A 12717-nucleotide genomic window follows, 5' to 3' on the forward strand; every position below is an offset into this window, starting at 1 on the left:
ACCCATTTTTATGTTTTAATTTGTCATTATTAGTATAAAATAAAATTATTATGCTATACGTAAAAGTTAAATTTTGAATTACATTGAATATGTGGTCATACAAGAGCGTATAGTGTAATTTTAAATTTTATTATTTTTAGTCATTAACCTAACCTAGCCGCATTGCCTACTTAGACAAATATAAAATAAAAATTAAGATAGTATGTTTATATTTAATACATTAAAAATATCGCTAATAAAATAAATATATTGTTATTTATTGACTACGAGACGTAGTATTACAGATATAGGTAGGCAAGTGGTAACCGCTTTACTATGCATTAGGTGTTAAGTGAGTTGCAACGGTGTATAAATTTGAATTCAATGATAAATTATTGTACACGAAAAACGATTCTGAATGGAGAAGGTCAGATGTCTAGACAGATGACCAGCATATTTCAGTAAATAAATTTCACTATTGGAAATGCTAACATAAAAATATGGTGAAAATGTTAAATATTATAATGGTAATTGGTTTTTAAAATACAACAAAAACAAAAATAGATTGAGGAAAAACAGCCATTATACGAGTTTTTATTTATTGTTATAGGTAAAAAACTAATATTAAATTTTTAAATAAAAAAGTAAATGTTTATACATTTTTAATTACTAAATAATTTGTAATTTTTCAAAATTTGACGAATTCAGTCAAAATTCTAACTTTAAATGCTTATAAAAATAACTATAACTGTACATTTTCAATATTTTTTAAATTAGTAAATAAACAACTCGCATAAAAATGTTTTTTACTCATTTTTACTCATTGATAAATTTTCTTGATATTTATAAAAAAAAAAAACTAAAATAATTAAAACATTTCAACTATCTATAAATAAATCAAAAAAGATTCAAAATATTTTGAAAATCACAACATGTATAAAAAATAACAATGTAATAGTTAAAATTTCAAATTTTTTACGGTTAATTTTTTTTTTTTTTTGAATTATTATAACAAAATAAAGAAATCAATTTTATCAAAAAATGTTTAGCGTAAAAATTCTCGTTTTTTATTAAATTATTTATTTTTTGTTTTTTACCGATTATCAAGAAAATTACTTAAATCTTTTTTTAATTTTGACCCTCTTTCCTAAAAAAAATAGTAAAAAGACCCAATATTTTTAACAGAAACCACGTAGACATTACCCTTTTAAATTGAAAATTAAAGCAATTTAATACTCCAAAAGGTTAATTTTATTTTAAGTCATAAAATATTAATAAATAAATTAAAATTAATTCCAACAGTATAAATTAATTAATTTTATTGTACTATAATATTATTTATGCGATATTGTGTTGAATATGAAATTTTTTATTACCACAATATAGACACCAGAAAGAATTTTTGAAGTAATACATGGCGTATGTTGTTACTAAACATAGTAAAGGATATTTCAATACATTTGTTGTGAAACAATATTCAAAACGTTTTCAGAAACTATTAGAAGACTTATTAAACAATCTATGTATAGTTGTATGATAATAGAAATTATATGACAGGCATAATACCTATATTTTATATCAATTGGTGATTTCTTTTGTAAAAATGATGTGCTTTTAAAATACATTTGTATGGTTATCTTAAACGACCTACACCAAGAGGAGAAAAGAAATGGTTTTTTAAATTGTTAATGTCGATTCTATAAGATGTTATATCGAGCTTGACCAAAAGCCCCGCCAAAATCGAAACTCTTGCACCTACGCATTGAAACGCGCCGAGTTTTACGCAATAAAAATATCATCCAGTATAACCGAGTATTTACTAACGATGCATCTTAAGACACGCACTCGTGACGCATTTAACCGCCAACCCACTGTTTAATACCATCGAAGGCCTACATTAGGTATACTAATGATAATATATTTTATTATTATATTATGGTTATGCGATTTCACCTTCTTCGTCGTTGGTCTGCGCGTGTCCGAAGCGACAACTACTGACGCGTCGTCGTCCCGTATTATAATAAAATAATTATTATCCCGGAAACACATTATAATAATATTATGATATAATACTGCGGCAATATATATATATATATATATATAATACATACATATAAATTTATATATATTGCACGGCATATGTTATCATACAATATCGTGAGACCATGTCACAATAACGATATTTTTATAATAATATAACCGTTACGTTGCACGTCACCCAATGCCCGTGTGTTAGGATATCGTGTTTTTAAGTCTTCTGAATCTCTTAACAAAAATATTTAAAAAAAAAAGAAACGATAATTTTATATTTTTATTTAAACAACACGTTTTTTTACATAACTTTTATTTAGTGCTAGGTAATAAAACTATTTAGGTCTATTTTTTTTTTATCAAATTAAAAAGTAAGATGCACATGATTCAGATACAAAAGAGCATAAACTAAAAAATCATAATTTACGCAAACATGATATTATATAATTAATTTGATAAAAAAAAAAAAAAAATGCTTACCATTTTTAATAATAATTATTTTTATATAATAAATTTTATTTCAAATCAACTTTTAAATTTGCTATTTTAACTGTATTGAATTATAATCTAAATTGTATATTTAGTCGTATTTGTTATCAGTATAAGTTAAAGGTCCTTGAAGTTGGTTCTCCGACTGTCTGATTATTTCAAAAAGTGTATTAATATTTTGCAAATTCATTAAAAATAATTTTAAACTAATTTTTAGAATTTTTAAGTAAATATTTACAATTTTATAAGCTAAAAACCATTATAAAACGCCAAATTCAAGGAACCTGCTAACCCCCTCCCTCGACTTTGTTCGATAAATTCAAAAAATATGCCAACATTTTTTAAATAAATTGAAAACAATTTAGAGTTCCGTTTTAAATTAGGTACTGAGTATAATAGTTGAACTACAACGTTATAATGTCGACTGACTAAAATCGTAATATAGAAGGAAAATATTATCATCAGTTAGCATCATATATATGATATTTTCAGTTTTTAAAATCATCATATATGATATTTTCAGTTTTTATTTTGCGTATGTTATATGTTTAAAATTGTAACGGTTATATAAGATCGGTTGGCATATTATTTCTGTAAGTCCATTAGGATGTTTTATATATTCTATACAGAGCACACTACATTAACCAACAAAAACGAAAACAAAACCATAATATTAAGAAAAATTAGCCGAAAGCTCGAAAAAATTCTGTATTTCTATATTTTTCCTGTTAATGCACGAAACGTGTGAATTATGGTTTTTTTTCTCAAAGCTAATAGCACGTGTGTGCTATCATTAAGGACTAGGCTATCAAAATATGTTATAACATTTATAAGTATATAGAACCAATATATTAAACAATATATTAAATGTAAACCTTCCTATTGCTGTTGAAAAAAATATATTTTTTTTTTTATTTTATGCATTGAAAATTTTATTTTATATTTTGTAGATTCAATTCGATGTATTATCAATCCGGGAAATCTAGAAAGTAAATTTAACATTTAGAAATTATTATATGACCGATGTCTTAAAATCAGTGAAATTATCGTCGAATAAAAAAATGTATTAAATTATTAAATTATTTATGATCCATTTTAATATCTCAAAGTACATTCTTGTTTGTTGTTGGATAATAAAGTTTTAAATCTAGTAAAACTGAGTTCCTCATTTACGGATGAAACAGGAAATAATTTTAAATTTATTATTCATGTAATTATTATTTATATTCATATTCGATTTTCGGTCCATGGCAGGTGCAGTCTATAATATATTATACTATTTTAGCTTAAATTATACACTCTGTCTCGTAAGAGTAAATATAAATAAAAATTCAATTACCATTATTTTTCTCGATTTACAGTATTCGTTTCTTGCCAATAGCGATGTACAATTATCAAAGAAATGCTCACATTGTTCATGTTTTTCCATTGTAGAACATAATCAAAAAAAAAAAAATCATTTATTTATCGTAGAGTATAATAGTAGTCGAATTTAAAATATATTATGACTTATATCTGGGACAATACAATTTACAATAAAAGGGATCAATGTTGACTATTATAAGGCGAACATAAAATACGAAAACAGAGCGACCGTATGTATTTTTTATTTTTTTAAATGTCAATTACCTAGATATCGTGGCTGTTGAACCGTTGTCACCTCCAAATAACCAATTTTTCATGGTCTTTGACTTTTATCGTTTGTTGTGTTGATATGAAATTAAATTAAGATTCCAAAATATTTTATTCTGTTAAATAATATACACCACTAAACACAGAAGTTCTTTTTTCGAAGATTTTTTTTTTTTTTTTTGCTCTTCATATAAATATTTCTTATTAAGAAGGTACCTATCCTATTAATTATTTGTGTGCAGAATATCTTTTTACTTATCCGCTCCTGTAATATTGATGTGATAAATTGAATTTCAGCCAGTGTTTGATAAGAATGTAGGTCACGTATCGTTGTTCTAAATATTTTAATAATTTTTGATCGTTCTTTACTATCATTGCTTCGAAATAAATAGGTTTTATTTACTAATTTTACTGCAGCAATAAGTTCATCAAATGCATAGCGACTAAAATATGTAATCGGATCGGTGTACATATACAATGCATATGTAATAGCATTGTGGTTAAACAAAATCATTGTTTTTTATTGCCTACAGTGCTCCCACCGCGTCGTAATAATTATTGTTATTATACCGTCCGGCAAGTACATAATATTGACTGCTCGAAACTATAAAAAATTAATATCTTACATGCCCACGCGTAAGTATTATATATTAGTACCTATGTGGTATAAACTAGCGACTATATAATAACAATAATACATTACATTTATTCTATTATAATATACAAACATAATTTAATTTTACGCACAACGTAATTTACATTTAATTAAGTTCTCTGTTTGAAACTTATACGGCGAACATATTTTTTTCACATGATTTCGACGATTTTAGAAAGTTTTTCGTCTTGTTATGTAGCCGTAAACACTGCGATGCCATCGTATTTTTTTTTATTTTTTTTTATTTTTTTTTTTATTTTTTTTATTGTAAACAGTCATTCCGCGATCGTCGTCTTCTCACAAAACATAATATTATTATCTTACACGTTACGTTTAGGTTTATTTTTGAGTAGCCGCATTCGAGTGCCATTATTATTTAATACATCCATGTTTACAATTTCGCTCACTCACATGGCCAGACGATATAAACAGCGCTTTCGTTTCACCGCATTAGGCAATTCCGGATTAATCTCATGTGCATTATTCTTAGGTACTTACTTACCGAAAATAATGAAATAAACACAGGAACTTTTAGACACAACAGTGCCGTAGGTAAAGTTCCTACATTTCGTAAGGAATGTGTGTGGGCCAGTGGTATTGTACACAATTATATTACACGCGGTCGTACATTACAACATTACATCATGCCAAATAGGTATTGTAAAAAAAAAAAAAACACTCGTTAAAAAATTATAATTGCTTTTTGAATACGTCACATTGTATTTTTAGTTATAAGCATTGGTATTGTTTTTTTAAAATCGGTAATAAAATAAATCACTTCTCCGTTTATAATCAGATTTTACCGTGGCAAATAACATGCGTGACTTGATCTAAACTATAAACCAAATATTCACCTCACGTGAGATCATAATAGAATATACGCGTATACCGACGCTTGCTTATGTAATGATTATGGCAAAATATCATTGTTACATAATTCACTTATTCGTAGACAATACAAAAATTAAAATTCAGAAACCCATTTTTATTTTAACACAATATCTGCGTTTAAAATCACACACTTTTTCCTTTTCATATACATACGCAAATTCCGCAGGCGATCTATACATTATTATGTATTTAGTAAAAATTTAAATGCAGACGAATCCTTACATAATAAATATATTGTAACGCTTTCGATTTATATATATATATATATATATAAATTATTTTAAAAAGACCTTTTAACTTAGATCATACCAATATATTTATCATTGAAAAATTATTGTGTAACTCCAAAAATTGTGTTTTTAAATAATAGAGATTAAAGATTTTGTTTTTTTAAATTTACTAAGTATTGTGATATTGTAAAGCCTTTAATATCGTAAACTCGTTTCCACAAATTCCGTAGAGATTCTATGTTATATTTAGGCCTGTAATCCTGTAAAGAGTGGGTGGATAACCTGAAAGCTTATTTACGCAACCGAAAACTCGAGTGGTATCTGCTGTTACCAAAGTAGATTTATAACTTGAATAACAGGTACACATCAATATCTAGAAATTACATATTAAATAATCAAATGATCAAAAAATAGGCACATAGCTATGAATGAATTCCTATAATGTATATAAAATAAGGGAAACAAAAGACTACATAGTCAAAAATACTTTATCTAGAATGTCGTACTACCTGTTAGCACTCAAAATACCAACTCGCGTATATAAGAAGAACAAAATTTTTATTGGTGTCGAGATACCAAAGATATCTGAAAACCTCTAGATTTATAAACTTATCACTACAGATAACTTTTAAAGGTACGTACCGAACAAACTAATCATTAATAAATTATTTATAAGTTGTACAAATATCATATTTACAAGTTTGAAACTTACATAACTGCGTGTTTAAACCCCTAATAGAAATCAACGATTCAATTCTTTGAATATTTGCATAATTAATAAACTTTCAAATCAGCTAATTAATATATTAGCAAGGTATCTCAGATTTTTTAAAATTATAAAATAACAATTATAATGGTTTTATTTCATGTTTATAGGTGCGTCAAAAATTCTATTAACTATAATAAATTTGGCTCTCTTGTCAACATTAGTTTTCCAAAATTACGTTTGAAAACTTTACAAAAACATTGTTTATGACAAACAGCAAGATCAAGCCAGATAACTACCGAGAAAATCACGATGGGTCGCTTAAGATATAATATAAAACGCTTATAATTATGAGTAACTATTGGAAAAATTGGCAAATAATTTGATATTTATGGTCTGGAATAAAAATAACAATTAAATGTCGTTTCGAAAAAGTCAAAGAAATTTAAACAATTACAATGATTAAAAAAAAAATAATATATTTCGTAACAAATTAAAATAATGTTAAAAATATATTTTCAAAACCACATAAACTTAACGAAAAACAACTACAGTTTTAGAGATAAAAAATAGTCCTTTATTCCTATATACATTAAATAAAGTTATGTTTCACTGTAAAACAGAAAAGCCGTTCATCATAAAAGAGCTTACTGATGTACACATATTCGCGTATAATAGAAAAATACGATTGAACACACCATTATTATTATTATTATTATTATTTTATTTTATTTTTTTTGTGTGTAAGTGTTATCAAAATAAAAGAAGATAGGAGTTCATTTTTTTTACCATTATTACAATTCGCTTTTATAGTACAAATACATATAAAATAATATATATATATATATGTTGTTCTGTATTAGATGGTACTACATAATAATATTTTATATCATATTATATGAGGCACCTACATTGTTCGATTTTATTCCATTCGCTGATCCAACGGACGAAATCTTTATTTTCGAAAGTTCAACAAACACCGAACGCTATGCAGATAATAATATTATGTAGACACCTATAAAAATAATACATAATAACTCAATATATTATACCGTTTACGTATGAAACCTAAACATAGACCAAACGGCAAACAGTCGTTACAATATTTCCGTATAATATAAATCAGAATTATTAAAATTATTATGATCACTGTACTCTTTTTATGCGTGCTTGTACTTACCACGCGACTAATAAAATAAATTTCGAAAACCAGCTTGTTTTATTTATTTGTTTTTATGAATATTTACCTTTGGTTTTAGGTTATACATACAAATATAACTGCCTGCTGTGAAAGTCAGAGAGAACACATTTATCTTTGTACTCGAATAAAATATGTATTATGTATATTATTTATTGTAATCTTAAAACATATAAAAATCATTAATCTTTACGTACTTAGCAATAATAGACTCATTACAAAAATATTAATAATATATTTTACGATTTGTTGTGCAATTCAATATATAATATTACCGTCTATCAAGTAATAAGTCATGAATTCATAATCCGACCCCGATATATCCAGCCAAATTCATGTAGATCGTTGTTAGAAAATCTTAGAATTTTCTATGTTAAACATGTTTATTGGTTTTCTTTTTCATTTTATTTCTATTTAATATTCAAATATCTAAATACTTAAACCCTAATCACTATTTTTGTTTGACGCAACAACCAACAATCTGTAATAACAAAATATTATTAGACATTCTACAATTTATCATTACGAGATATTATTATAATAATTTTATAGTAATGTAATAAGTATTTATTATTGTATTTTGTGGGAATTTTAAATTGCAAATCCTTAATTTAAAAAAAATAATCGATACGATATAATTAATCATATGTTTTTTATTATTTTTTTTTTTTAATGAAATCGCAGTATTAATTCAATCGAACAGAATGCAAAAGCTTCTTGGAGAATACAATTTTAAATTTTTACATAATATCATGATAATATACCTAAATAATGTATTAAAATATTGATAATCGGTATTCGAATTATCTATTAATTTTAAATTGAAATTGTTATCATAACCGCATGTAGTTTGATTTAATCTAATAATGTCATGTGTGTTACGTTACAAGTAATCTTCAATAATAGTGGATTATAATACGTATCTGTGCAGCCATTTCAAATTACTATAACAATTGGTCATTTGCGTCGTATGTCGATGGTGTCCAAAACATACGTGATAAATCACAGTCAGATCTGTCTACCCTACAATGGTCATGTTCAAAGTCCAGTTTGCCTACACGACTTTATCCTAAAATATCACCTATAAATGTTCGACTGACCGTTGTAATGAAAAGAAACTGTTAAAATGTCCAATAAAATAAAAAAAATTATCTAAATATGAAATTATAATAAAAATTTTTAGATTTTTGTCAGTCATGAATTTGTGACATCTATTATAATAGGCTAGAACCTTTTAAATATTTAATGCAAATTTACAATTAAGCCAAGTTATAATTTAATTTATTTCTTAAAAATTGAAATAACGTGGAAATTCATTTAAAATGAAAATAAAATAAAATTGTTAGTATTATTATTCAGTATAATTATTATTATTATATAATTCAATATATCGTCTGGTAATTATTAGTAAAATATAAAACTTATATTATGTAATAAAATTACGGTATTATAGTATGCACAAAACGATCAACGTGTATAAATAGAAAGAACGGTATTATGGTATAAAAAAATTCTTATTAATAGGTTTCTATACGTTTGTATCAAATTACTTTTTAAACACAACTTAGCCCCGAGGTCGGTTCACTCATTTTCTCCGCGAATTACAAAAAAAAAAAATAAAAATAATAATAACAAATTCAATTACGTGTAGAATTATTGTTATGGGCTTAAAACATATAATATATTATTACTCTAAGTACACATACTTATTTTGAATGCCATAATGATAGTTATTAGCTTATCTGTTACAATTTCGTACGTACGTATGTTATTTAAAAAAGTAAAATATTCATTATATTTCTTATTTATCGATTCTAAGTATCATACAGCCACACGGGTAATTTTCATACATGATTGGATTACTCAAATAAACAATTTAAAAAAACGTATTTAAAATAGATCAAATAATTTACCATCAAACAGAACATAATAAATTAATTTAAAACACAGAGTGTTTGGAAGATCCATGCTATCACCTCCATTGCCAGTTAAAATTTTAAAATACTTTTTTCACTTTATTAATGGTAGATTTTACATCTATGAAATATATACAAATATTATATCATATTATTATTATTATTATTATTATTTTAATACTTAAAAATAAAAACAATTTAAAAAATTTTTCAAGACATAATGTGGTAAGTTTAAAAAAAAAAATGTAATGTTATTTATATTTTACGTAAATGAATTTATCAAATCATTAATCAACTTATCGAATGACTTCTTATCTGATCAATAAATATAGAAAAAAAAAAAAAAAATGTTAAATCCTATTCAAAATAATATCACACGTATCGTGTGTTAGTTATACGTTACTGTCATATTTTGTATTTAACGTAATACTATTCTAAGAATCGTTAAATAGCATAATACACTGGTAAATAACTTATGACATAATATTATATTATAATTTACACGTATTTGAGGCGCCACTACATTCTTAGAAAACGAGTACAATTGCTAATAGTGATGTTTTGTCCAACGTTAAATATTTATAATAGGTACATAAATACATAATTGATGCAGTTTAGAAAGCTGTCCTGTTCTTAAATGTGTCTAATCAAACACGTCAAAATGTGGCGTTTAATAAAATATTTATGTGTCTACAACGCGTATGATGCGTATTTTAAATGGTCATATTTTATATAATGATTATTTCATAAATTGCTTGTAAATAAAAAATCGATTCATTTTTCAAAAAACATTCGATAGGTATTTGTAGTTAAACTAATATTTTGAAAATTAGGTATTACGTTATAGTTTATAAAATCGAAAATATTACTTGTTATTATTTAAATATTTGATAATTGGTGATCCAGTATAGATTAACTTAATCATTTGAATTAAATTTATACTTAAATGGCTAAACATAAAAGTATACCTATTATAAATGGTTAGAAATAAAGTATTTAACTAACATTCCAAAGAAATGGTTATGATTGTTTGATTAATTATTTTTCACTTCTAAAAGTATGTTTTGGAAACAACTGCGTTTTATATATTATTATTTTGTTACATAATTATTCATATGAGACTTTTTAGAAAAATTTTATATTATTGAACTTAAGTTTGAATATTTATACATATTTTTGTGTGAATTAATTTCTGACGAAATCTTAATAACTTATTATAATGTAGATTTCAAGGACTTGCTCTATTTTATAATAGAGTTATCGTATTTATTTAGAAATTAATAGCATATAATTTTTATATTTTTGTAAATTACAGCCGAAGAAAAAGTAAACGCAAAGCATTAAAAATTAAAAATAACTTATAAAAATCGAAAAAACTTTTCATCATCAACATTTCGGTTTTGTTAAGGTTTTGCTTCCCTGATGACAAAAAAAGTCACTGATGTGTATTATCACTAATACGTACAATCTGAATTGAAGATGCAAAAATCGAGCGGGAAAAAAATATAGAAAAACTAGAGTATAAACGCGATACCAGTTTTCAACAAAATCTATTTTGTTTTTATTTCGCTTTATTTTAACTCAAAAATGAACAAACCCTGTATATTTGTTTATTGTTCACAAAATTTTTGTTTTATAGCTATATAAACATGTTATAATCTCAAAAATATTTTGGCGTTTTTGTTTTAACCATTCATAAACATTTTAAATATTTGATTTATATTGAATCTAACATTATATTTCTTATTCAATAATCTTAAAAATTAAGTAAAGGGTTTTTTAGGTATTATGAACTTACAAATAAATTAAACAATAAAGTTTGAAGTTAAAGTTTATACGAAGTTCATCAAAATAGCATTATTAAAAATACATACAATATTAAATTTTAATTGCACAAGATTTAAAATTTAAAAACTAGGTTCTTAATAAGCTAATAATATACAATATAATTTTACAAATTACAACTTTTTTAACAACTTAGACCTGTTCAATATGACTCTTAGCTCTTTAAATTGTTATTTTTAGATTATTACCTACTATTATATTTAATTTAATCAATTTTTTATATAATCAATTGTCTAATTTTTATTTTCTATATATATATATTATATTTTTTTTCCTCTCGTTCTTATATCATTTGTTTTAATTGTTAGTATAACACACACCTATGCAACTGTCATTATTTTTTATTATTGTAAATTGGAATTTTATTCCGTTAATAAAATATTATTATTATTATTATTAAATATCAAAAATAAATGGTGACGATTTTTTATAGACATTTAAAGTTAAAATATTTACAACATTTTTTTTTTTTATTCTAACGAGTATAACGATTTTGGTTATTATGTTGTAATTAAAAAACATTTAAATTAATGCTATGTTATTTATTACCATGAAACTTTTCACAATATTCCATCTACTACAATACGTTGGTATAATAAATAAAAAGTTAATAACAATAATATATCTCTATAATATTATAATGATAATTTGTTTGTGCTAAAAAAATCGACCACATCGACCTTGTATAAATTACTAATAACTAATAACAATCCAAATAAATTATAAAATATTCTTAAAAATAGAGGCTGATAGAGGTACATCGTCTATACTCGAAATCCATTTTTTTATACTTTTCATTAAAATTAAATTCAACACATCTGTAATAGGTGTGTTAAATTATGTGTGACAATAAGTCACTGAAATATGACGAGATATACGTTATCAGTTTTTTTTTTTTTATTATTATTTATTATTCAGATGAGCAGGGTAATGTATCTCGATTTCCAAAAATGTTCGATATATCGTTCATCTAAACTTCAAATAATGTTAATAAAATCACTACTATTCATTAAATAGCCGAAATTGTTTCTATATCAAAGTCCAAAGATATTTTTCTACTTCTGTGTCCAATAAAAGTTGTAAAAATAGTAAAAGGACTTTAAATATAAAACAACCACTATAATAAAATATACAGGTTGTAAAAA

The sequence above is a fragment of the Melanaphis sacchari genome, unplaced genomic scaffold (assembly GCF_002803265.2).
Source record: "Melanaphis sacchari strain LSU unplaced genomic scaffold, SCAv2.0 Contig32_pilon_pilon, whole genome shotgun sequence".
Taxonomy (NCBI): domain Eukaryota; kingdom Metazoa; phylum Arthropoda; class Insecta; order Hemiptera; family Aphididae; genus Melanaphis; species Melanaphis sacchari.